The 27,304-nt window shown below is 48.3% G+C and overlaps 1 protein-coding gene across 7 annotated transcripts in view; it reads right to left on the bottom strand.

The window, feature by feature from the left end:
- The window catches only part of KIAA1671 (KIAA1671 ortholog), a 242,847-nt gene that overhangs the window by 55,504 nt on the left and 160,039 nt on the right, over window positions 1–27,304 (bottom strand). The window lies entirely within an intron of this gene.

Raw genomic sequence — 27,304 nt, 5'->3', positions numbered from 1 at the left:
CACAGCTCTGGGCTTCATTTCTTTCATTTCTTCTATGTTCCCTCCTCAAAGAGGGCTTCCCTAAACTCTTGTGTAAAGTACATATGTCCCCCAAAACCCATGCCTATCTCCCCAACTTCGCTTTACTTTTCTTCACAGCATTCACCACCCCTGATATTAGACCGCGTTTGCTGTTGTTTATGGCCTCTCTTCCCAACTCCAACTAGAAAGTAAATGGTCTGTTCTCTGATAAATCCCAAGCACATAGTAGGCACACAACAAGCATCTGCTGAGGAGATAGATGGTGTCATTAAATCCTTACCACATCTTTGACAATTGGATGGAAGGGGAAACTAAAGCTCAGAGAGGCCACGTGATTTACTCAAGGTCACACAGCAAGTAGGTGGCAAAAATCCAGATTCAAGGCCAAGTCTGCTGGACCCCACCTTTGCACCATACAGCCTCCCTCCACTTCCTGAGGCCTCCTCTGTAACCAAGGAGGCCTGCTTCTGATTCGGGGCTCCTCGCCAAGATAAGGCAGCCCGCCAAGCCTGCATCTTCCTGCAGCCTTCCCAGGGTGAGCCCCATCAGGGGGGCCTCGGCTCCCCCTTCTTACTATGTAATTGCCTCTCTGAGAACCCCAGGCAATGAGCATTTCTTCTACAAATATCTTCCAAGTAGAATCCCAAGAATTCCCAACTGAGAAAAGATGAGCACAGATGCCCAGGAGACCCATTAAAACATTGCCTAAAAGCCAAGTAATTGTTCCTCCACTGCTTCTCAGTTGGGGTCTGGGGGTGGTGTGCAGTGGCTGGTGCTTCTCTCTGCTCAAGCACTGAAGTTGTTTTTACCTTTCCCTCAGAGGGAAGACCAGGAAGGGGGTGGGATTCCCAAGCACCCAAAGACAAAACATCTTCCTGAGATCTCTGGAAGTTTCCTGGGTCATGGAAGCACCTGGCACATGGCAGACACTCGATAAACGTTGTCCTCTTGGAGAAATGCAGGCACCAAGAGCTACTCGGCAACACTTTGGTGGGTTGAAGAGATATGGGCCTGAGTATCTTGAAAGAACTCTGAATTTCTTTGAAGAACTCTAGTATTTGAAGGTTGATGTTTTGTTTTTGTTTTTTTTTCACATCACAGGTTCCAATCCATCTCTAAGATGAACCAACAGATGAATAAATGAACGAACATATCAAAATCAGAGATGGGGCTGTACATGAGAATAGGTGAATGTTCAACTCAGGGATCGTTAATCAATCTAACCAACAAGAGCAGAGTTAATCCAAAAGGGTGGCTCCTGCTTCAGAGAAGGAGAAAATGGACTTGGGCAGACTTATTTCTACAAATGAATTGATAAAGATCATGTTGAGACTGTGTCAGGCAGACTATACTGCAAGGCACACACATCCAATGTCACTCCCTACCGAAGGATTATATACCCCTCTTGGTCTCAGGTGCAGTCATGTGACTTGCCCTAGCCAATGAAATGCAAGCAAAAAGTGATGTCACTCATTTCCAGGCAGAAACTTTAAGAGCCAATGACTGGTTGGCCATGATCTCTTTCCATTAGCCATGCAGCCGGCTTTTCCCACAGGCAACCTATTCCATCAACCTAGGCCACCAGAGTAAAGATGACATGGAACATAGACACAGCCAATGACAGTGGGCATTTAGAATGCTCAAAAAATAAAAACAAAACCTACTTTTCTGTTTTAAGCCACTGAAGTTTTGAGGGCCATTTGTCACTGCAGCACAACCTAGCTGATCCTGACAGATACAGAAGCAAACAATTTTTAGACAAGCACAAGAAAAATGAGTCATTGTACATTGAGTGTCTACTGCAGGACAGCCATTCACTTGGCATATTTAAGTGGGGAACTTTTGAGATAAACAGGCCTCAGTTCTAATTCCAGCTCTGCCACTCTTTGTGTGACATGTTAGGCCTAAGTCACTTAACCTCTCTGGGCCTCAATCTCCTCCACTGTAAACTGTTTACTTACTGGAAACTTTCCCAGCTGCAGGCAGGTACTGGCAGGAGAACAAACTCTCCCAGAAAGGGTTGGGCAACTTTTATTTTGGTTTGAAAGAAAATCACTTGATGAGGACACAATGGTAAATAACAGTGATTGAGCAGAAAGTGAAAAACACACTTATAGAAGTTGGTAAACTGTGCCCCATTCGATTCCTCAGCACATATCCAGTTTACCTAACGATCAGGGACAGCTTTGAAAATTAGGCAGGTATACAAAAGTGCCCCTTTAAGAAACAAGAGATTAATCTCAAATGTTCATCACCTGTTTTTTAACATCAATTATTGGCCATTATGTAATTCCCCCAAACTGAGGGAAACAAAGGACAGTCATCATGAATAATAACCATTCCATGATTCCATGACACTTTCCTAAATTTAGCCTCTGACCTTTACAGAGAGGTGTTACCACAGGCCTGGTAACATAGGACAGAGAATTCGGGCTGTGGGATTTGGTGACTGCTATTCCTGTTCTTGCTGACATCCATGTCCTCCTGTTCCCTGAGTGAAAAAAAAAGTAATAATTTCATGTTGGAAACACAAAGGGGTACCCTTTTGAAAACAGCAAAGATGAAAGTAGAAAGTCAGTAACACTCCCTTGCCCATGGCAGACATCAATAATCAATTACAGAACTGAGCTTAGATAATCTCAGAGAATCCCTAACACTGCACCCCAGGTAGCCACTCCCAGTCATTTAGTTAGCAGATATAGGGAAAGCCACTTGGTACCCTGCTATAGGCTCACCACCTGGTTATCTTTGATCAGAATAATACGATTGCGGAGCTGAAAGGTATTTGCATCTAGAGTGTCCAGCCTCTGCTTGCTTAACCTCACTATTTCACATTTCCTAATGCCTGAAGTATCCGTATCACTCTGAATGCCTCAAAAATGTACCCTTTTAATAGGAAACTCACTACTTGTCTATCCTCCAACTAGGGAAAAGTTTCTCTTTGGTTTTTAAAGAAAAAACCATTATTGGTCTAAGTTCTGCCTTGAGAGGCATGATGCGCTACATTCACCTACTCCAGGGATCCTCTCAAAGGTCTATAGCTCTGCCCCAAGCTCCATCTCCTCCAGGATACACAGACAAGCATCTTTGGCTATAATCAGAATATACATGAAATGCTGACATGCAAAAGAGGCTCAGAAACCTGGGAGACCATGTCCCTGTGGTACAAATGGGACAATGGAGGCAAAAACAGGGGCAGGATTTTCTGGGTACTGCCACAGAAATCCCAGGCTTCCTGACTCACGGTTTAGGGCTGTTTGCGTGATGCCAAGCTCTGAATTCACATTATCCCTTCTCCCCTTTGAGAACATAATCCAGAAATGCCACAGTCTGGTTCAGTGTAGAAAAAAGCAAGAGCTCAGAATCAGCCACACCTGGGTTCATAATCTGATGCTTACTGGCTGTGTGATCTGGGTGAAGCCCCTTGATGTCTCTGAGCCTTGATTTCTTCATCTGAAAAGCAAGGATCATAATGCTGATTGTGTGTGTGTGTCTGTAGGAGAGAGGGAGAGGAGGGGGTGTTTAAAACCAAGAATGAAATGAAAGATATATAAAAGGCACATGAAGCAGGGTAGATACCTAAGGAACATGAGCTCCCTGCCTGTCTTTCTCCTCTAAATAGGGCCAGGGAAGTTTCCTACTCAGAGCTCAAATTAGCTGCAGAGTACACAACTCTGGGATAGGTTGTGCTCCTGGTCTCAAGTGCAAGCCCTAGTTCAAATGCTGATTCTGTAGCCTGCCAGCTGTGTGACCTTGGGCAAGCCATTTCACCTTCCTGAGCCTCAGTTCCCACAAATGTAAAGCAGGATGATAATACCTACCTCACAGGGTGGCTGCAAGGATGAAAAGCATCAAAGGACTTGAAGCACTTAGCACAGTGCCCTGGGCACATGGTAAGCGCTCAATGCACGTCAGCCATCAGTACTGTGGTGATGCTGTCATGACGTGGCTGCTGTCTGACTTTGCAGTGAACTGGAAACGCAGAACCAAAGAGGACAGCCCAAGAGGATGCGCTCTCCCTGTCCTTTTCTGGAGCTGACACCCATCAGACGGCCACGTGAGGAGCAGAATCACCTTCTTTTTGTAGCTGCCATTTTATTATAATAACATCTAAAAGGTCGTACTTCCCCAATTAAGGAGCGTTAATTAGTCACATGTCTAACTTCAATTCTTTAGACTTCGAGAGTGGGAAGGAAATTTCAAAAGTGTGAACACAGAGGGAAGAACAGCCAATGCTACACAAAGAAACACATAAAAATCCCAAAATCAGCCGGGCGCAGTGGCTCACGCCTGTAATCCCAGCACTTTGGGAGGCCAAGGAGGGTGGATCACAAGGTCAGGAGATCGAGACCATCCTGGCTAACACAGTGAAACCCCGTCTCTACTAAAAAATACAAAAAATTAGCCAGGCATGGTGGCAGGTGCCTGTAGTCCCAGCTACTCGGGAGGCTGAGGCAGGAGAATGGTGTGAACCCAGGAGGCGGAGCTTGCAATGAGCTGAGATCGTGCCACTGCTCTCCAGCCTGGGTGACAGAACGACACTCATCTCAAACAAAACAAAACAAAAATCCCAAAATCCATGCAGGGAAAGCCACTGGCACTAACAGCCCAAAGTGCAGACTAGCCCTCAAATTCTTGTGAATATAAACTAAATGAGATGGGGCAGGGATAGGGACCGTCACAAACAAATGCCTAACTGTCATGTTACGTCAATCCTTTGGCAACTCAATGAATCTACCCAGAACTCAGTGGTCACCCCTAGAAAACGGAATGTACGTATGATGATTAGGATAACTGCTAACATGTATAGAGTGTCTGCTATGTGACATGGTGCTAAGTGCTTTACCTATATTATCTCATTTAATCTTTACATCAGGTCTGCCTGTATATTATTAGCCTCAATTTACCTGAGAAGAAACTGAGGTTCAGAGAAGTTAAGGAGTTTACCCCAGGTTACAGAGCTGGCAAGTGGTGGGTCTGGGATTTAAATTCTGGTCTGTCTCAATCCAAGCCTTGAAACCACTAGGCCTCCCAGCTTTGCAAAGCTGCAGAGCGGCAGCATGGCTAGGCTGCTGCTCTCCTGAGCTGCCTCCACTTTCTGGGCTGGAGGCTGTAAGGTGATCCAAGCTTTATTGCTCATTTCACAACCCCATCCGGGACGACAGAAGAGACAACACAACTCCTATTTAGGTCTGTGTAAGTCAGAGACATTTAACTACTATTTCCAAGGTCACTGTGGAGATGATTTTGTTTTGACAAATTGATAAATGCAAAAAATAAAATGCCAGTACTTTTAAAAACAATAAAAAAACCGTATGCATCATATGCCTATAAAAGTGTTGGATAATCAGATTTCGGGTACACACACACACACACACCGCCCCCCCCCAATACCAAGAGAGCAAGCAGGGCTAGGGAGATGGACCCCACCCTCCTTAAAGTTCTTCCTGAATCGCCTGCCAGCCAAGCCCATGGTAAACACAAGAATCCAGCTGCCAAGCCCTCTGGCACATTCATTAATTAAACTCTATGGATTTGCTGTGTTCCTGGAAACCTCCACTCATTTCAATAATAACTGGAGGCCAACCAGGCTCAGGCTGAAAAAACAGCATGCAAGGTACTCAGACACAGGGGAGGGCAGCAAAAGGAAACCCAGCTCTGGGGCAAAGCTCTGCCTTCAGGCTTGCTCCAAAAAGGCGGTGTCACCTTGGCCAAGCTGTTTCTTTGTCTGGGCTGAGGCTCTCTTCTCTAAATAAAGGGGGTCCTGGACCAGATGGAAAGTTCCCCTTGTGGAATCTCAGGGCCCTCTCAGGCCAGTATCTTTGCATCTGGAAGGGACACCAATGTCCAGACTGAGGGTGATGTATACATCTATGCATGTACCTTCCTCTCCGCCCAATAAAAATGGAGGAGGGGCAGGATGTGGTGGCTCACACCTGTAATCCCAGCACTTTAGGAGGCCATGGTGGCAGGATCGCAAGAGCCTAGGAGTTCAAGATCAGCTTGGGCAACATAGCAAGACCCCATCTCTACAAGAAAAAAATTTTTTAAATTAGCCAGGCACCATGGTGGGTGCCTGTAGTCCCAGCTACTCGGGAAGCTGAGGCAGGAGGGTCGCCCAAGCCCAGGAGTTCAAGGCTGCGGTGTACTATGATTGCGCCACCGCACTCCAGCCTCCACAACACAGCGAGACTCTGTCTCTAAAAACAAAAAAATAAAAATAGAGGAAGAAGGAACTAACATTGACCATATAAAGACAATTCGAAGAACAGTCTTTTGATGGAAGCTAATCTATCTACTTCTAAAAGGAAAACAAAATGACCAGGCCCATTTAAAGTGTGTTATGCAAGATACAACCTAGTGAAATGCTTTGTGAATTCTGTGGTCAACACATGCTACTGAAACCTTCCAGTTAGAGGCACATTTCTCCCCCAGACTTAGCATTCCTGCAAGTGGAAATCTTACCATTGGTGTGTACGTTCAGTGTAGTGAGATTTCCCCACTCAAGTCAGTGAGCAAATCTGCAACAATTCTCTCATCTGAGATCTCAGAAATACAGCAGGGTGCCAAGGACCATGTCTGCAGGTTCCTAATGTATATTTGCATAATAAAAGGCTCTGAAAAGTCCTGCATTAAAAACATTGTTTAACCAAGTGATTCTTAAATATATTGTCTCTGGTATTTTTTTTTTTTTTTTTTTTTTTTTTTTTTTTTTTGAGACGGAGTCTCACTCTGTCACCCAGGTGGAATGCAATGGTGTAATCTCGGCTCACTGCAACCTCTGCCTCCTGGGTTCAAGCAATTCTCCTGCCTCAGACTCCCAAGTTGCTGGGATTACAGGCGCCTGCCACGAAGCCCTGCTAATTTTCGTGTTTTTAGTAGAGATGGGGTTTCACCATGTTGGCCAGGCTGGTCTCGAACTCCTAACCTCAGGTGATCTGCCTGCCTTGGCCTCCTAAAGTGCTGGGATTACAGGCGTTGGTATTCTTTATTCATGGAACACTCATCAACATGCCAGCTGTTTCCATGAAGAACTCTGGGAAATGTCCAGGCTGTGAAAGTGAGGGGAACCTGTAACAGGGATCTTCAGTAGAGAGACAAGGTGGGACCAGCTGGCAGGCTCTAAGGTCACTTCCAAGCCCTGATATTCTGGAGATGTATCTATGAAATGTCCACTTGGACTCACCAGCCCCATAAGAGGTACCATTCACATGAATCTCACGTGCTTCCCAACAGACTCCTGAAACACATTACAGATAAAGAAACCGAGGCTCTGAGAGGGGCAGAAACTTGCACCCGGGTCGCTCAGGAGGTAACTGGCAGATCTGGGATTTGATCTGGGGATTTTCTTACCCCACAGCCTGTGTTCTTTCTGCTATGTCCCCTGACCCCAGTGGGTCTCAGCCCTGGCTGCACCTTAGAATCACCTAGGAGCTTTTAAAACTCCAACCGCCTGGACTGCATCTCAGACCAATTATGTCAGATGTCTAGGAGGTGGGGCCTGGGTACTTGCATTGTTTGAGAACCTCCGTTCTCTAACAATAGTTTGCAAACTGGAAGGGTGAGAGCTTTAGTAAAGGTTTTGGAAACAATGCAAGCCCCTGCTTACAGATTATATGTGTCTTGTTAAGTTGCATTGATTTAAAACAAGTGGGGATCCAAGAAGGGACAAATGTGTCTGTTTTCTTTGAAAAGCGTGACTTCAATCAATTCTGGGAATAATGTAACAGCACTCATAAACATCTCCCAGACAATTACCACAGCCATCACCACCACCATAATCACAACAACGATGGCTAACAGGTGTTCCTAATGGCCAATGCTGCGCATACGAGTTTCACACGCATCAACTCGTGTCATCCTTACAACAACTCTATGCGGTTATGCCCCGGCCATCCCCTTCAGAGAGGAAGACAGTGAGGCACCGAGGGGCAAAGTAACCTGCCCACACCCACCCAGCCGGCAGATGGCAGAGCTGGGATCTGAACAGGGAACCGGCCTGCTCCCAACCTGAGATGCTTCAGTGAGAAGGATGGTGTCACCCTGTTCTCAGACAGCAGAGAAAACTGTCTCCACCACAGGGCTCCTCCCTGACTCTGCCCCACATGACAAACAAAACAGGACACACGCAACAGACAGGCGGGCAGCCAGGGCCGAAGGTGGCCCCCAGCGTTGAATGGCTTCCTAGGGTGACATCAGCCTGAGCCCATGCAAGTGGCTTGTGCGCCTGACCAGGCCAGGGACCTGGAGGGTGACTTCATCCCTAACTCTCCCTCAGGGATGAGCAGCCCCGTGCCACCTGCCAGGCCCCAGAGGGAGAAAACCTGAGCCAAAGATCCTAGTTCCCTTAGAAGCAGCAGGGACCTTGCTAGGCCCATGGGTGTGGGCACTACCTGTGAGCTGAAGAGGTACCAGGCACATGCCAGGCACCTTGTACATCCTAAGCCCCAAACCTGTGCAAAACTCCAGTTCTGCAGAGGGTGCCATGGAGGCAGGGAGGGAAAAGGGACCTTGCCAGGCTGCAGGTGTGTTCCCTGAGCATGGCCTCAGCTCTCCAGGGCTGGAAAACACCCAGATGGCACCCTCCTCATCACTGCATGGAAATCACCATACGAAATGCTAAGAACTCTGAGTTGGAAGCCCAGTCTCTTCCAGAGCAGTCCCTGTGTCTCACTGGGCAAGGCCCCCACCCTGTTTGAAAGTCTCCTCATCTCTGACTGGGGGTGGTGGCCAGCACCACATCACTGGTTTTCTACTTTCTTTTTCATTTTTGAGCTTTAGAAAAAAAAAAAAAATCTCTTTAAGCAAAATCACATTAGTCCAATATATTAAAAACCTCAAGGAGCAACCTTGGTTTGGGGTGTGATGGGTAAGTCATGGGAGGTGGGACCCTGGAATCTTACCTCTGTCTTTCTGGTCACCCACGCCTTGCCCCCCACATTCAGGCATGGGACTCTAAGCCTCTAAGCTGTGCTATTTCCCCAGGAGGGACAGGCTTAGAGGGCAGTGGGGAGAGAAGCTCTCCACCCAGAGGCTGGGTCGCCTGTGCTGCAGGTGCTGGGGAAGGCACAGAGCAGTGCCTGAGCTCTGAGTGGAGGCCCAGACACCAGAGAAGCGGGGAGTGTAGAACTCATCTAGATGTTTACGATTCCTCACCCTTGTCTTTGACAGTGTCCCCCGCCCCTCATAGGATGGGACTTCTTTTTTTAGCAATTTGCCTGTATGGAATCTTTTCAAAGTGTTTAATTAAGTTTTCAGAGTATGACAACTCTCTTTCTCTTTGCAATTGTATCTCATACATTTATATAACAGCTAATCGGGTTATGTAATGACGATTACAAGTAGTACAATTGGCATGAAGAGGTTTGGGATCAAATATGATGGATTCTCAGTACACATTCTTTAACCCACTCATTCATTCAAGAAATGTTTATTGAGAGCCAGATAAGGGGGGACTAAGTGGCAAGGGGCTAAGGGAACTTTCTCCGGGAGATGCGAATGTCCTAGATCTTAACAGGGTGTGGCTTACACAGGTGTGTGCATTTGTCAAAACTCAAGCTATACCTTTACGATATATACCTTTTGCTGTATGTAAATCATACCTCGAAAATACTTATGTATAACAGTTTATGTATTTATTTATAATATTCTTATAAGATAGCAGTGAATATAATCATATTGATAATAATTGCTTATTTATTTAAAAAAATTTTTATAGAGATGACATCTCACTCCGTTGCCCACGCTGGTCTCAAACTCCTGGGCTCAAGCAACCCTCCTGCCTCAGCCTCCCAAAGTGCTGGGATGACAGGCATGGCCACTGCACCCTGCCTGTTAATAAGCACTTTTAGAGCCAACTATGTGCCAGGCACTGTTCTAGGAGCGTTGTATACATCAACAGATGTATTCTTCACAACATGTCCACAACATATTGTTATTTTCTCCATTTTAGAGCTAGGGAAATTGTTGGGCATGGTAACCTGCACCTATAATCATAGCTACTTGGGAGGCTGAGGCAGGAAGAGTCCATGAACCCAGGAGTTCTAGCCTGAAATGAGCTATGATCATGCCACTGCACTTCAGCCTGGGGAACAGGGCAAGACCCTGTCTCAAAAAAAAAAAAAGGAAAAGAAAAAGAAAAAAGAGAAGGAGGAAACTGAAGCACAAATGCCATCAAGCAAGCTGCTTACGTCACATGCTGGTAGATTGCAAAGCTGGGAAAAGCTGTGATTCAAACCCAGGCCTTCTGGCTCTAGAATCCGTGGGGTGTTTTTGTTTTTTTTTTCTTTCAGATGGAGTCTTGCTCTTGTCGCCCAGGCTGGAGTGCAATGGTACGATCTCGGCTCACTGAAACCTCTGCCTCCCGGGTTCAAGTGATTCTCCTGCCTTAGCCTTCCGAGTAGCTGGTATTACAGGTGCGTGCCACCATGCCCAGCTAATTTTTGTATTTTTAGTAGAGATGGGGTTTCACCATGTTGGCCAGGCTGGTGTCGAACTCTCGACCTCGTGATCCGCCCGTCTCGGCCTCCCAAAGTGCTGGGATTACAGGTGTGAGCCACCACACCCGGCCCAGAATCTGTGCTTTTAGCACTAACTAGTTTTTTTTTTTTTTACTCTGCAAAATAGGGAGCCTCCCCGCCCACCACGCCGCCACCATCCTCATGGCACTCCATGCTTGGGACAGAAACATAACAAAGGACCTCTGACTTGGCTCAAAGGACTGACAGAGCACAGACAGCAGAGAGAACCCCAGCCTCTGCACCCAGGGCCCTGGCGCTAAGTGCAGCTGCCTCTCTTGGTCTCCATCCTCAGGAAGATTATGAGGGTTAAGTAACGTCCAACATCAGGTATGTGAATGCACCTGGTACTGCAGCTGGCACACAGCAGGTGCTTGACAGGGGTAGGTTAGCTGCATAAATGTGCCAAGGACGGAATCCAAACCAGCTAATCAGAAGCCTTGTGTTATATTAGTTCAGAAAGGATTCCAGATTCACTCTGGGGAATACTACCTGATTCCAATCCCACACAGCCACATAAACGGAGATCTGTGAGTCTGGCATTGCTGTGAGAATCTTTGGGTCTAAAGCAATGGTTTATGGGGGTGCACAGAGATGGGGCTGGGGCACCCACAGAAAAGCCCAAATAGCCTGAAGGGTACCAATTAGGGGAGTGAGAACAAAACCAGACTTTCTCTGGTTGGTCAGGACAAGGACTGACCATTGAGTTCTTGAGACTGGACCACAATAGACCCACAGTCTTCTGTAGTCCTCAGAGAAGGGAGACTTGCCCTCATGGACACAAGTTGCTGTTGAACAGGAAATTCAGATTTACAATCTTGAGCCTCTCCAAATCATGTTCCTGGCAAGAAAGCACAGCTCTGCTGAGCCCTCATCATCCACGCAACACCTGGCTTGCAGCCAGCTAGGAGCTTGGCATCCGTTCATGCATTGGTCCATGCATTCATGTATTCCTCCATCAGATATGTATTTATTTATTTATTTTTACGAACATGAAGAAACATTAAGGGATTGGTCCTTAAAGGGTGGTGTCCATGTAACCATCTCTACCTGGGGCTCACTTAGAGCTCTTGCCACACAAGCAGATTCTGGGGCCCTCCTCAGACCCCCAAGGCACCTGCCTGGTACTCTCCTCATGGCACCAGGACCCAAGACATATCTGATGCCCACCCAAGTTTGAGTTCAATCTTCTTATCTTTAGCCCTCTGTAAATGCAAAGATATCACAACTCAAAGAGGTTGAGGCCCTTGGCCAAGGTCCTAGATGTCAGAAGTGTGGTGCCAGGATTTGAACTCAGGCCCATCTGTACCCCTGTTGTCTCCTCCTCCACCCCCAACCCAGCAATCAGACACCACTGAACCACAGCGGCCGCTTCACCACAATTCAGCTCAGAAACCATTTTTCAACCAATGGCGCTAAGTTGTTGAAAATCCATGGGGCTCTGCATCCCATGAAAAGATTAGGAAACTCACTAAGCAGATCTCTAATGACCTCCATTCTTTTTTCATCTCCCCCACAAAAGGACTTGTATTTATGCATGAGAAGAGGAAAAGAAAATCCAACACAGCATATGAAAAATCTCCAACTGTTCAGCTCCCAGGCGTGCACAGGAATGCCTCCTACTTAACCCTTCCTTCCTAATTAGCCGTGGCTGTTAATGACACACAAATATGCTTTGATCAAGTAGCAACTTAGGGGTGGGGTGGGACAGGATGGGATGGGAAGAATCTTGCAAGGGGGGCAGGGAAGCCAAGTGGACGCAAAGGAGGCTGGGAAGAAGAGGATGGGGCTGCTGGCTCTATGCCAGGCCCATGTGTCCACCTCACTCCCTTCTAACAACTAAAACACTCGAGGCTGGGGGTCACTCTGGAGAGAAAATGGCACAGTTTGAAGAAGAGGCTTAACCCTCTTAAAACACCAGCGGAGCCTGTGCCACGGTTCCGTCATTCCAGGCAGAGGGAACAGCTTCTGCAAAAGCTGGGAGAAGGGAATGTTGTTGCCAAGCTGTGAGCAGCCCTGGTGGTCCAAAAGGGAGGCCAGGCAGAGTGAAGCTACTGAGCACCTACCAATGTGCCCAGCGCACTCGTTACTGTATGGAATTCTCACCACCATGAAGAGTATTATGATTCCCTTTTAACAGATGGGGAAACTGAGGCTTGCTCAAAGTCTTGCTCAAAGTCACATGGCTAGTAGACAGGGGAGCAGGGATTTGAATCTGAGCTGATTTTACTGCAAACATCTTAAGAGGTCACACCACAACCTCTAAAAACATATGCAGAAACTGAGGCCCATAGCCAGTGTAATGGAGAGGACATTGGTTCAAAGCTGCACAACTGGGATACACACATGCTCACTTTTCTAAAAACCCAAATGCAGGGACGGAATCTCATTATTTTTAACACATTACACAGCTGACTACAGGGCTTTTTGCAAACGATAGGAGCTCAGTAAATGTCTGTGGCTCAACTCCAAAGGATGTCAAAGTTGAGAATCACCTGGCCTCCAATGCCTCAACAATGAATTTAGAAACCCAAGTTCCAGTCCTGTGTCTGTCATCAACTTGCTGTGTGACCTTGCACAGGTCTCTCTCCCTCTCTGGGCCTTGGCTTCCTCAGCTGTAACAAAAAAAGGAGTGAACTGGAAGGATCTAGATGTTCTGACAACCAAGGCTCAGGAACTCCTCCATGAAGAACAATTCCACACCAACCTCATGCCCCTCAGCTACCTGTTTACATGGGCACCTAGGGCTCATTTAAAAACATTTATGGATAATGAAACTCAACACGTCATCTGCCAGCATGGCTACCTTTGTACGCTCTTCGAATGCAGCACCAGAGGCTCCAGAACATCCCACGTTTTTCCTGCCAAGATGTCTGCAACGTGGCTGCCACATCCAACCCTCATCCTTCCCAAAGCAGAAGGCAATTACCAAGAAGAAAAGAACAGGCTCCTAGCTACGAATTAAGGAATTACCGGTGTTAAATCATAGGTGTGCCCAGGGAAGGGCTGTTTCTAGAAATCAGGCTGGTGATGGTGGGAACGTGAGGTGCTGGATAACTTCTGGCTTTGGCAGAAAGCAAATATTTGGACATGGAGCCAGGAGATGAGGGACTGGGAATTAATAGACCGTGAAAAGTACTTCCAAACACCAGAACATCTGCCCCCCTCTGAACCTCCCCTTTGACAGGTGATAACTAGAATGACAATAAAAGCCACTGTTTATAAAGAACTATGTGCCCTCCACCAGCATCTCCTGTCACTCTCGTAACAACTCCGTGAACTGATATTGTTTGCGCCACTTTGTAGCAAAAGAAAAACGCTTTATCAGAGCAGACAGACTTGCCCAAAATTACACCAGGAATCAAAGGTTCTATTACCTAAAAGGGTATTCCAAAGGCCTACTACTAATGCTTTGGCCTTGTCCAGAATCTGTTGGGTAAGGCCACATGGTTACTTAAGGCCTGGCAGGGGTTTGAACTCACATCCCAGGTTGAGCTCTTACGATCTACATCAGTGGTTCTCAACCAGGGGTGACTTTGCCCCCTACATTCGGCAATGGCTGGAAACATTTTTGGGCATCACAACTGGGGATGGGAAGGATGGTGCAGGCATCTAGTGGGCAGAGGCCGGGGATGCTGCTCAGCATCCTACAGTGCCCAGGACAGCTCCCTATGACAGAGAATTATCCAGCCCCGAACGTCAATGTCACCGTGGTGTGAAACCCAGTTCTACACCATGGTACCTCTCAGGAAACGTACCCCAAATCTCTCAATCCATTTCCTCAAATGGGAGGCACAAGAAATGAGACGTCAGCAGACCTGGGCTGGAGTCCATGCTTGGCCGACTATGAACTAGGTGACTCTGGGCAAGTCACCTCTCCCCAAGTCTCAATTTTATCATTTGTAAAACAGACTCGACATAGATAATACCTATTGGATGGGGTTTCTGTAAGGATTTAAGACAATCTGCTTAGCTCAGTGGCTGGCATGTGGTCAATGCTTAAAATATGTTACTCTTTAAGCCTTAATTTCCCCATCTGTAAAAAGGGACAATAGCCTCTGCCTTGACGTGGCCCTCCAGTTTTTTCCTCTGAAATTTTTACAAAGAAGTCACATCTTCCCAGATGGCCTAGCTGCCAGATGCGAACAACCTGGAGAGGCGGCTGCAATAGACGGCCCCTGGACCAGCAGCTAACTTTGCACGAATACGAAACCAACGGTCAGGCACAGTGGCTCACGCCTGTAATCCCAGCACTTTGGGAGGCTGATGCAGGAGTACTGCTTGAGCCCAGGAGTTCAAGACCAGCCTGGGTAACATAGTGAGACCCCCATCTCTACAAAAACTACAAAAAATTAGCCAGGCATGGTGACACATGCCTGTAGTCCCAGCTAGTGGGGCGGCTGAGATGGGAGGATCGTATGAGCCTGGGAGGTCGAGGCTGCAGTGAGCTATGATCACAATGCTGCACTCCAGCCTGGGTGACAGGGTGAGACCCTGTCTCAAAACAAACAAACACTTGGTGTTAAGTGTCTGAGAGCTGGCAGTTTGTTACTGCAGCATAGCATACTCTAATCTGACTAATGTGGCAAGGTTATAAGGATAGCAACTGTGCCTGGCATTTATTACGCACTTCCTAGGTTCCAGGCATCATGCTGGGTACTTCACAAGGCATCTGAGGCTTGCAGAATTAAAGTCACCTGTCTGAGGTCCCAAAGCTGGCTAGTGGCAAAGCTGGGATTCAAACTAAGGACTGTCTGAAGGGAGAGCCAAGCTCTGAACTGTACTCAGCTAATTCTACCTGCACCCCTCTTTTCTTGCCATCGAGAAAGAACAGCAGAAGATACCAAATCTATGCTTAGAAAACAAAAGTCAAAGGTGTTCACAAACTCTGCAATTTTTAATTCTTAGTAATAAGGTATGCTTCAGACCCTCCTTCCAAGGGAGCAGGGCAATCTGACAGGACTTCTCTGGACTAGAAACTGATGCTGGAGAAAAGCCACCATGCTCTCGTATCTCTGCATAGAGGTCGCTGCTGTTTATTGCCCAGCTCTTACAATGAATGTTTGATGAGTTAAGTGGGGTAATGGGCACTTAGAATCCAAGAAACACATTCCATCCCATGCTGGGAGATTCATGCCAACTCCTAAAAGGGTGAGCTGCTCAAAAGCCTCTGGGACCCTGACCCCAGGCTGGCTGAGCAGCCAGCCTCCTTTATGGGCAATAACACATGAGACAAGAAAGGCACCCACTGGGAATACCAACACCTACACATTACAGACCATGGGCAGGTCTTCCCACCTCAATTTACTCATCTGCAAGACAAGGGATTAAATAATACTCCCTGGCCATCCTCGGACTATTTCCACAAGCGTAAGTGAGAAGAAATGTGTACTAGTTATCTCTGGCTGCGTAACAAATAGCCCCACAACCCAGTGGGTGGAAACAACAAACATTTATTATCTCACACCATTTCTGGAAGCCAGGGATCTAGGAAGGATTTCAGTGAATGGTCCTGGCTCAGTGTATCTCATGAGTTTGGAGTCAAGCTGTTGGCCAGAGGTGCAGTTTCACCTTCAGGCTGGAAGATCTGCTTCCAAGCTCACCTGTGTGCCAGATTTCAGTTCCTTGCTGGTGGTGGACTGGAGGCTTCAGTTCCTCACCATATGGGCCTCTCTACAGGGCTGCTTGAGGGTCCTCAAGACACAGCAGCTTTCCCCAGAGTGAAAAGCTCCAAGAAAGGGAGTGACCAAGAGGGAAGCTGCAGTGTCTTTTGAAACCTCATCTCAGCCGGGCACGGTAGCTCACGCCTGTAATCCCAGCACTTTGGGAGGCCGAGGTGGGTGGATCACAAGGTCAGGAAATCGAGACCATCCTGGTTAACACGATGAAACCCCGTCTCTACTGAAAAAACAAAAAATTAGCCAGGTGTGGTGGCACGTACCTGTAATCCCAGCTACTCGGGAGGCTGAGGCAGGAGAATCGCTTGAACCCAGGAAGGGGTGATTGCAGTGAGCCAAGATTGCGTCATTGCACTCCAGCCTGGGCGACAGAGCAAGACTCCATCTCAAAAAAAAAAAAAAAAGCTCATCTCAGAAGTAATGCCATGTATTCTGTTGGTCACACTGACTAACCCAGTACAGCATAGAAGGGGACTTCACAACAGTGTGAATAACTGAAGGCAAGAATCAATGGGGGGACCACCTTAGAGGCTATCATGTTTGACTGTGCCTTGCCAACTATTAAGCTCTGATCAGATAACAATGGCGATGATGATAATGACCGTTGTTTTTTTGTTTTTTTTTTTTTTTTGAGATGGAGTCTTGCTCTGTCGCCCCGGCTGGTGTGCAGTGGTGCGATCTCGGCTCACTGACAGCTCTGCCTCCCGGGTTCACATCATTCTCCTGCCTCAGCCTCCCGAGTAGCTGGGACTACAGGCGCCCACCACCACGCCTGGCTAATGTTTTCATATTTTTAGTAGAGACAGGGTTTCACCGTGTTAGCCAGGATGGTCTCGATCTCCTGACCTCGTGATCCGCCTGCCTCGGCCTCTCAAAGTGCTGGGATTATGGGCGTGAGCCACTGCACCCGGCCGATAATGACTGTTCACTGAGATCCTACTGATACAGGACAGGCAAAGTGGGGCTTAGTCCATGAGGGTTCTTGGCTTTGTCCAAAAAAGAATTTAAGGGCAAGCTGAGATGGAAGAAAACAGCTTTATTGAAGTGGCAGTGTTCCAGCTCCGTGACAGCTCCAGCAGAGCAGGGCTATCCCACAGGCAGAGAGTGGCAGCTCAAGGCAGTTTTGTAGTCACATTTATACCCACTTTTAATAACATGTAGACTAAGGGGCAGTTTATGCAGAAATCTCTAGGGAAGGGGTAGTAACTTTTGGGTCATCGGGTCATTGCCATGGAAAGGGACAGTAACTCCCAGGTGTTACCATGGCAATCAATGGTAAACCGACATGTCACACTGGTGAGCATGTCTGATTGGAAAGCTGCTTCTGCCCTGGTTCTGTTTTAGCTAGTCCTCAATTTGGTCTAGTGCCCGAGCCCCGCCTCTGGAGTCGAGTCCCACTTCCTACCTCACTATTATGCACCAAGCATTGTGCTGCAGTTCCACATACTGCAATTGTGGAGGGAATAATATTATTGGCCCCATTTTACAGAAGAGGAAACTGAGGCTTTAAAAAAGTATGAAAAATACCCAAAGCCACAGAGCAAGGGAGACGCAGAACCAGGATTCAAACTCGCAGCTCCCAGATCCCACAATTCACTCTCTTAACCAGCTTTGTATACTGGAGCTGGCTTGTCCTGGCCCCTGGGGGACAACTGCAATTTTCAGGAGCCAGGTATTAAACACAGCCATTACTGAAGATTAAACAATCTAAACTTACAATTAAAGAAATCACATTAAAAGCAAAAGTAATAAATATTCACATCTCATCACTTCCTAATTACTTTGCTACATTTTATTATTTTCCATGGGCTTGCGGTCACTTATATCTATTATATCTGTGTGGTAAAAATACTAAAGAACAGTAATCTACTGCCCATCTTTCCCCAACTTTGTGTTTAGTGAAAACCAGTTAGAAGCTTACAATTGGCTATGGTGGGAGTACTTATACCACCAAATTGGGCAAATGCTACCAATCAAATCTTTTTCCCCAAGAAGACGGGGTTGTTAAACATTTTACCAGCACACCATTACAACTAATCTAATACATTCTTTCTCTTGTAAGGACTTCTCTTGCTAAAGACTCCATTCTTTTTTTTTTTTTTTTTTTTTTTTGAGACGGAGTCTCGCTCTGGAGTGCAGTGGCACGACCTTGGCTCACTGCAGGCTCCGCCCCCCAGGTTCACGCCATTCTCCTGCCTCAGCCTCCTGAGCAGCTGGGACTACAGGTGCCCACCACCTTGCCCAGCTAATTTTTTGTATTTTTAGTAGAGACGGGTTTTCACCGTGTTAGCCAGGATGGTCTCGATCTCCTGACCTTGTGATCCACCTGCCTCGGCCTCCCAAAGTGCTGGGACTACAGGCGTGAGCCACCGCGCCCGGCCAACTAAAGACTCCATTCTTCATGAAATCCGAAAACATAACACTCCCTGTGATGCGTATCAATCCAGATTTCCTTCCTGAAATTTCTGACTTCCTGATGAGGAAGCAAGAAGCATTTGTCTGAACAAAACATCTGAGATTAGAAAACACAGGGAGAGGGAGAGAAAAGTGAGAGTAACAAAGGGGCCTTCTGATCACAGAAAGCAACATGAGCTTACTTAAACCTTGGGGACCTCTCAGAAATCCAGACGAAGAAGTACACATGTAGGCCCCGCCCCTGCAGGGTCACTCCTGGTAGCCCAGAACGGGAAATGACCCAAATGTCCAGCCAGACAGGTTAATAAATTATGGAGCACACAAATGTTGCAAGGGCATTAAAAGTGTCATAAGGACATATAAAACTTTCACACTTTTTAAAGGATATAAAGAGAAAGAGGGTTGGCAATTTTGTTTGGAAGAAGGGGGAAAAAAGACAAGAAGGAAATGCATTCCAACGCTAGGAGTGGTTTTCATCAATGTGATGTTAGGAGAATGGGTGGGCTTTGTTTTCTTCACATTTTTCTATATGTTCCAAGTATACATTGAACACACCCTATTTTTTTGGCTGGGGAGAGAGGAAAGGAGATTAACATTATTTAACAAAAGCAGATCCCTGTGGAGCACCCAAGCCCTCTGTTCTGTCCCTCCATTCACTCCAGGTCTCTCCCAGAGGCTCCTACTCTGAGACCCAGACTTTGGCCCAGGCTAGATCTATAAAGGAACCATTGTTCTCTGGGTGACAGCATTCTGCTGCCAGGAGGTTGAAAGGAGACCTGAAATTGGGTGAGGCCAGCCCAAAAGAAAGCAGCCTGTCCTGCCTGCCTGGCGACACTGTAGCAGAGAATGAAGTGACATCATGCTGGCCTTTGGGTCTGGGTTTAAGTCTAACCCCTTGAATCCAAACCCCAAGGTGCAGCCCGAGACCAGGGCACCTGGCAGGGCTCTAGACATGAGGTAGCAGGTGGCAGCTGGCAGTCGGCACAGGCAGCGGGAGATGGAGGAAGGGCGCACAGCAGCTGGACCCCAGTCCTTTGAAGCCCAGATCTCCAGGAGAAATGTATTAATAACAACATGTGCCTGGCACACAGCAGGCACTCAAGAAGTGGTAGCTAGAGTTGTTATTCTGCTCTTCTCTTCCAACACTCCACACAGAGGCACAGATCTGATCATAGCTCTCCCTTGCTCAGTACCCTCCAATGCTAAAATCTAACATCCTATCAGAACCCCCCTCCCTGGCCCTACCCGGCCTGGCCCCTGGCCCACCTCTCTGAGCTCACTTCTACCCTCTCCCACTGACTTGTGCTGCTCCAGTCACTCTGGCTCCTTGCTGCTCCTCAAACACACCAGGCACAAACCTCCCTCAGGGCCTTTGCACTGCCTTCCCTGCTGTCCCAATGTCCCTCCAAACTTTCTGGGGCTCATCCCCTCACTCGTGCAGGTCTCTGCTCCAATGTCACCTCCTGAGAAGACTTTCCTGACCACTGTTCCTAAAATACACTCCCATGGGTCCCCATGCCCTGTTACATTTTCTTCAGAGCCCTCACCATTAGCTGAGAGTACTTTCTTTGTTCATTCATTGGTTTACTTAGTTGTTTAATGTGTCTCCCTGCTCCTATGAGTCCCGTGAGGGCAAAGACCCTGCCTGTTTCTTCCTCTACCGAGCACAGTATCTGGTACAAAACAGGTACTCAATTAAAAATTTCCAATGAATGAATGAATGGTTTTTATTACCATTATACTTCAGATTTTCCATCCTGCCCTCCACAGGGAAAGAACTCCAGGCCTCCCTGGACTAGAATCCTGGCGTCAACTCTGAGATCAGATGAGAGTGGGAGCATTCAGGGTGATGTGGCCGTACACTTGTCATCTCTTAAGAGGTGTACACCAGGGCTGTGTCACTTATCCTCTCCAGGCCTCAGTTTACCCATCTATAATATGGAGATGGTGTCACAGGGTGGACACAAGAATGAAGGACAGTGGATTTCAGGAAGGCAGATACTCTGCGAGCTCCTAGCCACTGTTCTGGGTACTGGCAATATCAAGCTGAATCAGGACGGCCAAAGCCCTGGCCCTCGTGGACCTTACATCCTAGTAAAGGAGTCAGAGAATAAACCAGGGAACAAGTGACATGAAATAAGTATGGACTGAGATAGGTCCCAGGAAGAAATGAAGAAGGATGGGTGCAGGGAAACGCAGGGAGTTCACCACAGCCTGGAACGTCGGGAAGCCTCTCTGCAGAGGTGAAGAGAGGGAAAGGGCATTTCAGCAGAGGGAATGGTGATGGCAAACTCTTGGGGTCTGGAAGGAGCAGGGGGTGACTGACAAAGAGCAGGAGGTCAGAGTGGCAAGGCCAGAGTGAGCATAAAGGACAGAGGTAGGAGCTGATGTTATCAGGGAGGCAGGGCCAGGTCACACAGGAAAACTGGGCATCTAAGTCTGGGGTGAGGCAGGGGAATGACCTGATCTTTTGGGTTGTTGGGAGGAGAATGGACTGGATGGGAGGGGCCAGAGTGTAAGCTGTGGGCAGTGTGTGGGGGGCTGACAGTGGCCCCTAAAAAGATATGTTGGCTGGACGCAGTGTCTCACGTCTGTAATCCCAGCACTTTGGGAGGCTGAAGTAGGTGGATCCCTTGAGCCCAGAAGTTTGAGACTACCTTGGGCAACAAGGTAAAACTCTGTCTCTATTAAAAATACAAAAAAATTAGGTAGGTGTGGTGGTGTACACCTGCAGTCCCAGCTACTTGGGAGGTTGAGGTGAGAGGGTCACCTGAGCCTGGGAAGTTGAGGCTGCAGTGAGCCGTGATTGCACCAGTATACTCCAGCCTGGGCGACAGGAGACCCTGTCTCAAACAAAAAACAAAAAACAAAAGTTATGTTTGCATCCTAGCCCCTAGAACCTTCAAATGTGACCTCACTTGGAAAAAGGGCCTTTGCAGATGAAATTAAGTTGCAGGTCTCCAGGTGAGATCATCCTAGGTAATCCAGGAGGCTCCTATGTTCAGGGACAAGCGTCCTTATCAGAGACAGGAGACGAGATGACAGAGAAGAGGAGATAGTGACATGAAGACAGAGGCAGAGATTGGGGTGATGTGGCCACAAGCCAAAGAACGCCTGGAGCCACCAGAAGCTGGAAGAGGTGAGAAAGCATGCTCCCCTAGAGCCTCTGGAGGGAGGCGTTGACTGCTGACTTTTTTTTTTTTTGAGACAAGAGTTGCACTCTTGTTGCCCAGGCTGGAGTGCAATGGTGCGATCTCAGCTCACTGCAACCTCCACCTCCCAGGTTCAAGCAATTCTCCTGCCTCAGCCTCCTGAGTAGCTGGGATTACTGGCATGCGCCACCACACTGGGCTAATTTTGTATTTTTAGTAGAGATGAGGTTTCTCCACGTTGGTCAGGCTGGTCTTGAACTCCCGACCTCAGGTGATCCATCCACCTCGGCCTCCCAAAGTGCTGGGATTATAGGTGAGCCACCACACCCGGCCGACTGCTGACATTTTGATTTTGGGCTTCTGGACTCCGGAACTGTGAGAGATGAAGTTATATTAATTTAAGCCACCAACTTTGTGGTAATTTGTTACAGAGCCGGAGGACCCCAGTAGGGAGAGAATACTGATGGAGATGGGGCTGAAATGGGGCTTCTGAAGGCAGGAGTCCTATACATCCTTTCCTTGCAATTCTCCCCCACTTGCTGAAGCAGAGAGAGAGAGAGAGAGAGAGTGTGAGTGTGTGTGTGTGTGTGTGTGTGTGTGTGTTTGGTTGGGGGAGATGCTGAGCCCTGCTGAATATTTTAAGCCTCCATTACAGTCCATAATTAACACAGAAGCAAATACTCCCACTCGGCCTTGGGCCGGAGGACTGAACGCTCAGCTCTGGGGCCGATGTTTAATAGTGAATCCCCAGTGCAGGGCGTGGTCATGCTCCCAGCAAGGCCAACACATGCTGGATGGAGTCCCCACTTCACAGCTCCCCAGTCCTGTGACTTCACCTCTCTGTGCTTCAGATTTCTCCATTCACAAAGTATGGGGCTACACCCCACAGGGGCAGCGGTGTGGTTCCTGGCAAGCAGGAGAGGCTCAGTGGATGTGGGATCCCTGCCCTCCTCCCCATATTTAAGTCACTGGGAGAATATACCCCAGCTACAATTATGGTGCCCCACACCACATTATATACGACAGTGTTCTCAAACCTGGATGGGGGCTGGGAGGGGCATTGTGATTCTGCCCCCAAGGGACTTGGCAAGGTCTGGAGATATTTTTGGTTGTCACAACTGTGGGATGCTACTGGCTTCTAGTGGGTAGGAACCAGGGATAAGCTTACAATGCACAGACTCTACCCCTTACCCCCCACAGCCATAAACAATTATGTAGCCCAATATATCATTACAGCTGAGGCTGAGAAACTCTAATATACAGCAATAGTTTGAGGTTACAGACAGATCCTTGGTATTTTAAGATAGTTCCCTCATTTTCAGCACATATATGACATATTTACATTCTGATGTGTTTTATTATCAGCCTCACTAGAAGGCAGCTCTGTGAAGGCAGGAGTTTTGTCTCTTTCGTTCACAGCCATTTCTCCTGCACCAGAGTTGTGGTAGATACTCAGTAAATACTGACTGAGGGGGCCAGGTGTGGTGGCTCACACCTGTAATCTCAGCACTTTGGGAGGCTGAGGTGGGTGGATCACCTGAGGCCAGAGTTCGAGACCAGCCTGGCCAACATGGTGAAACCCTGTCTCTACTAAAAATACAAAAATTAGCCGGGTGTGGTGGCATACGCCTGTAGTCCCAGCTACTCAGGAGGCTGAGGCAGGAGAATTGCTTGAACCCAGGAGGCGGAGGTTGCAGTGAGCCAAGACTGCACCATTGCACTCCAGCCCAGGTGACAGAGCAAGACTCCATCTCAATACGTACATACATACATACATACATACATACTGGGGGGCGGGGAACGTTGGCTCATGCTTGCAATCCCCACACTTTGGGAGGCTGAGGTGGGAGGATCACTTGAGGCCAGGAGCTCAAGACCAGCCTGGGCAACATAGCAGGACCCTGTCTCTACACAAAAGAAAAAAAATGGCTGGGTGTGGTGGCGTATGCCTGTAATCCCAGCTACTCCAGAGGTGAGAGGATGGCTTGAACCCAGGGGATCGAAGCTGTGGTAAGCTATGATCATGCCACTGCACTCCAGCCCCAGTGACAGGGCAAGACCTTGTCTTCAAAATAAGTAAATAAAAGTAGGCTGGGCGCGGTGGCTCATGCCTGTAATCCCAGCACTTTAGGAGGTTGAAACGGGTGGATCACTTGAGGTCAGGAGTTCGAGACCAGCCTGGTCATCATGGTGAAACCCTGTCTCTATTAAAAATACAAAAATTAGCCGGTGTTGTGGAGGGCGCCTGTAATCCCAGCTACCAGGGAGGCTGAGGCAGGAGAATCACTTGAACCTGGGAGGCGGAGGTTGCAGTGAGCCGAGATTGTGCCACTGCACTCCAGCCTGGGTGACAAAGTGAGGCTCTGTCTCTAAATAAATAAATAAAAATAAATAAATACTGGTTGAATGAAAATATGAGTGAATTAATGAAGACATACAAATTATATGCACCTGATGCTTAGCATGGAGCCCTGCACACAGTAAATACAAACACAGGTTGATCAGGCTCTTACTCTGCTTCCCTAAGGCACCAGTTTAGTGTTCTAGGAAGGTAGGACTCACATTACAGTCTGAGCCCCCCAAAAAGCAACGTGGAACGAACATTTATTCAGCACCTCCTGCATGCCAGGGCTGTGCTGGCTCTTAGTCCACTCTGTTCCATTGAACCACCCACCAGACAAGTCCCGGCTGAATCTCCATGTTTCAGATGAGGGCACTGAGGCTGAAAGAGGTGATTTAAGCTGCCCAAGGTCACCCAGTTTGCACATGGTGAGTTGAGACTCAGGCCTAAGTCTGTCTGACTCCAAAGCCCTCTTGCTGCGGCACCCCATGGCCTCAGAGACCCCCCACTTCCCGCTTTTATTCCAGTCTTGGCCCCTGTGCCATTGCCATTGTTCCTGGGTTCTGGAATTTTCTGTCTGGCCTCTAACTGGAGTCCACCTTGTCTCCTCGGCTAAACCTGGAGTACCAGGCGTGTTTCTTAGGCTCACATGGGACTGCAGCACAAACGTGCCTCTTCCTGCCTTTGTGGCTCAGAGACAAAGCATTTGTTTTCCCTCTTTCCCCCTTTTATCCCTTGGACGCAGAGGCAGGCAGGCCATTAGCAAATTACTTCAAGGCTGGCTTTAGAAAACATTTCAGGGCACGCCTTTGAGGGTTATTTTATGCCCGAGATAGATTCTTCTACACTGCTCTGAGTAAACACAAGCCGGAGGCAGGAACCAGGATGAAATGAATGGATTATTTAGATAAATCACGTACAAGGTCAGAAAGACTAAAATCCTGCCCCCTCCCAGCCCCAGCCACGGATACTGCTGTTGTCCCAAACTCTTAAGTAATTGTCTGTGGTTTTAAAAAGTTTCTCCCCATAAAACGAATACTTAAGTAAAGTCCCTGAGTAAAAAGGGCATGTGTGGGTTTTCCAGCTCATTGAAAATCTTTGAAGGGATGGTTTGAGAGGAAAGGTTTGGTTGCCACAAGAACTAATTTTTAAGCACCACAAACTAAGAACGGCCACGCCCACCACACGTTTACCAGCACATCAATGCACGATCATCCCCATTTCACAGAGGAGGAAATCAAGGCACAGAGAGGGAAGGAGTCTGCCCAAGATCACACAGCTGGGAAGCGGCAGAGCCAAGACTCAACCCCCACGCAGGGGGTCCCTGGCCTTGCGTTTCATTGACTCATCTGCAAGACTGCACATGTTCCTATCCCAACTCTGCCTTTATCCTGCTCAGGCAGAGTGTCTAGGCAAGCAACAGAGAGAGGGCATTCACAAGTGTGCAGATTCTGTGTGCCTGGCACTGTGCCGGGGGCTTGCTTCAATCTCATACCAAGGCCTTGGTTCTCCTCATTGGACACAGGAAGAAACTGAGGCTTAAGAATGGGTCACAGCTCCTCAGCCAGGAGTCTGATTCAAGCTGTCGAGGCCAAGGTCAGCTGCTGCCTACTACCCAGTAGGGTGGCTACATGGGAAGAAGCCTGAAGCTTGAATGTATTTAGCATGTATTTACACTCTTGGTGGCATCTCGATGCAACACAGAATGGCTCTGCACCACCCAACTTCATTTATTCAACCAGCTGGAGAGGCCACTCCTGCCGGTGGCACCAACCTGTAACACAGGGTAAGAGGCCTAGGGGATTCAGGCCAATGCCCATGGTCACACCACTCCCCAAGGGGGGGGAAGAGGGATGCCAACAGAGCCTGCCTATCACCAACCCCATACCCTGAGAGAGAACAGGAGTGACAGAGAAACAAACAGAGACAGAGCAAGGCAGAGAGACACATCAGAGACAGAGATACACACAGAGGGAGACAGAATGAATGAAGGGCCTTCTTTCCCTGTGCCAAGTCACACCTTCCAGAGGTTGGGGAATCTGTCTCATAAATTCAAGCCCCACTAATTTGTTCCGGGCCACAAAGGAGCACAGACCCACCGTGAAGGAGATGTCCTGTGAACAAGACACGTGTCATGCCCAAGTGCTCGGCTCCTGCCTTGCATTTGTACCTGCCTCCTCTGGCTGCTGCGTGACCTGGGGTGAGTCACCACACCTCTGGGCCAGCAGAGGGGATACTGAGCCCCTGCACCTGGCAGGGCAGCTGTGAGCCCTGCCACCTGGAGTGTAGGGAGGGCCAGCTCAGGGCTCCTCCCTAAATGCTGGGTCCCTTAATGACTATAGCACTCCCGGCTAGGAGGAACCCAGAAAAAGGGGCTGGCTTAGCCCTTCGCCTGTCGTCAAGTGCTCCCATAAACTGGAACACCACAGTCAGGTGGCAGAAGTCTCCTATGTGAAAACGGCAGGCCCTCTCTTTAGGCTCAGGCCTGGTCAGTGACGTGGGCAGCCCTGAAGTAATTGGGAGGGTCTGGGGAGAATATCTGCCCGGAGCTGGACTGGAAAGAGCCGTGAATGGGGAGGTCAGAGCCTGGGGTTCCGGACCTGGCTCTGCCACTCGCTCACTGTGCTTCCCCCACAGTAGGCACTTTCGCTCTCTGGACCCAGTCCCACCTCTCCAAATCATCATAAGGAACTTACGATTGTTTCTGCACTGTCCCCTAGCAGGACACAGGCCAAGGTTTTAATCATTAGCTGTCATTCCACCCTGCTGTCCCAATCCAAGCCCTCCCGAGCCTGCCTGAGTAAGAAATCAAGGCCTCCCTGCCTGGACCACTCACACCAAACCCCAGGTTCACGGCCAGCAGGCAAACTCGCCCACCACCTCGGTCTCCTAAGACCCTTTCCTTGGCAATCCAATGAAAGCTCGGTGGAACGACAAAAGCTACAACTCAGCGTGCACATGACACGGCCACTTGTGCTTCCTAGGAGGGTGAGAAGAGACGAGGCAGGTGCCACTAATCCACCCTAAAAATAGGGGGAAGGATGAGCTTTCGTGTCGGGGGCTGGGGTGTTCACACTTAAACATAAATCAACTGGCAAATTCAGCCCAATTCATGTGCTGGCCCTGTCCACACAGACGTGGACTCCAGCAAAAATTTCCTGACTGACTTCAGGAGAGAGA

The sequence above is a fragment of the Pongo pygmaeus genome, chromosome 23, assembly GCF_028885625.2.
Source record: "Pongo pygmaeus isolate AG05252 chromosome 23, NHGRI_mPonPyg2-v2.0_pri, whole genome shotgun sequence".
NCBI lineage: Eukaryota > Metazoa > Chordata > Mammalia > Primates > Hominidae > Pongo > Pongo pygmaeus.
Note: the sequence above shows the minus strand (reverse complement) of the source record. Positions and strands in the feature narration are given on the sequence as shown.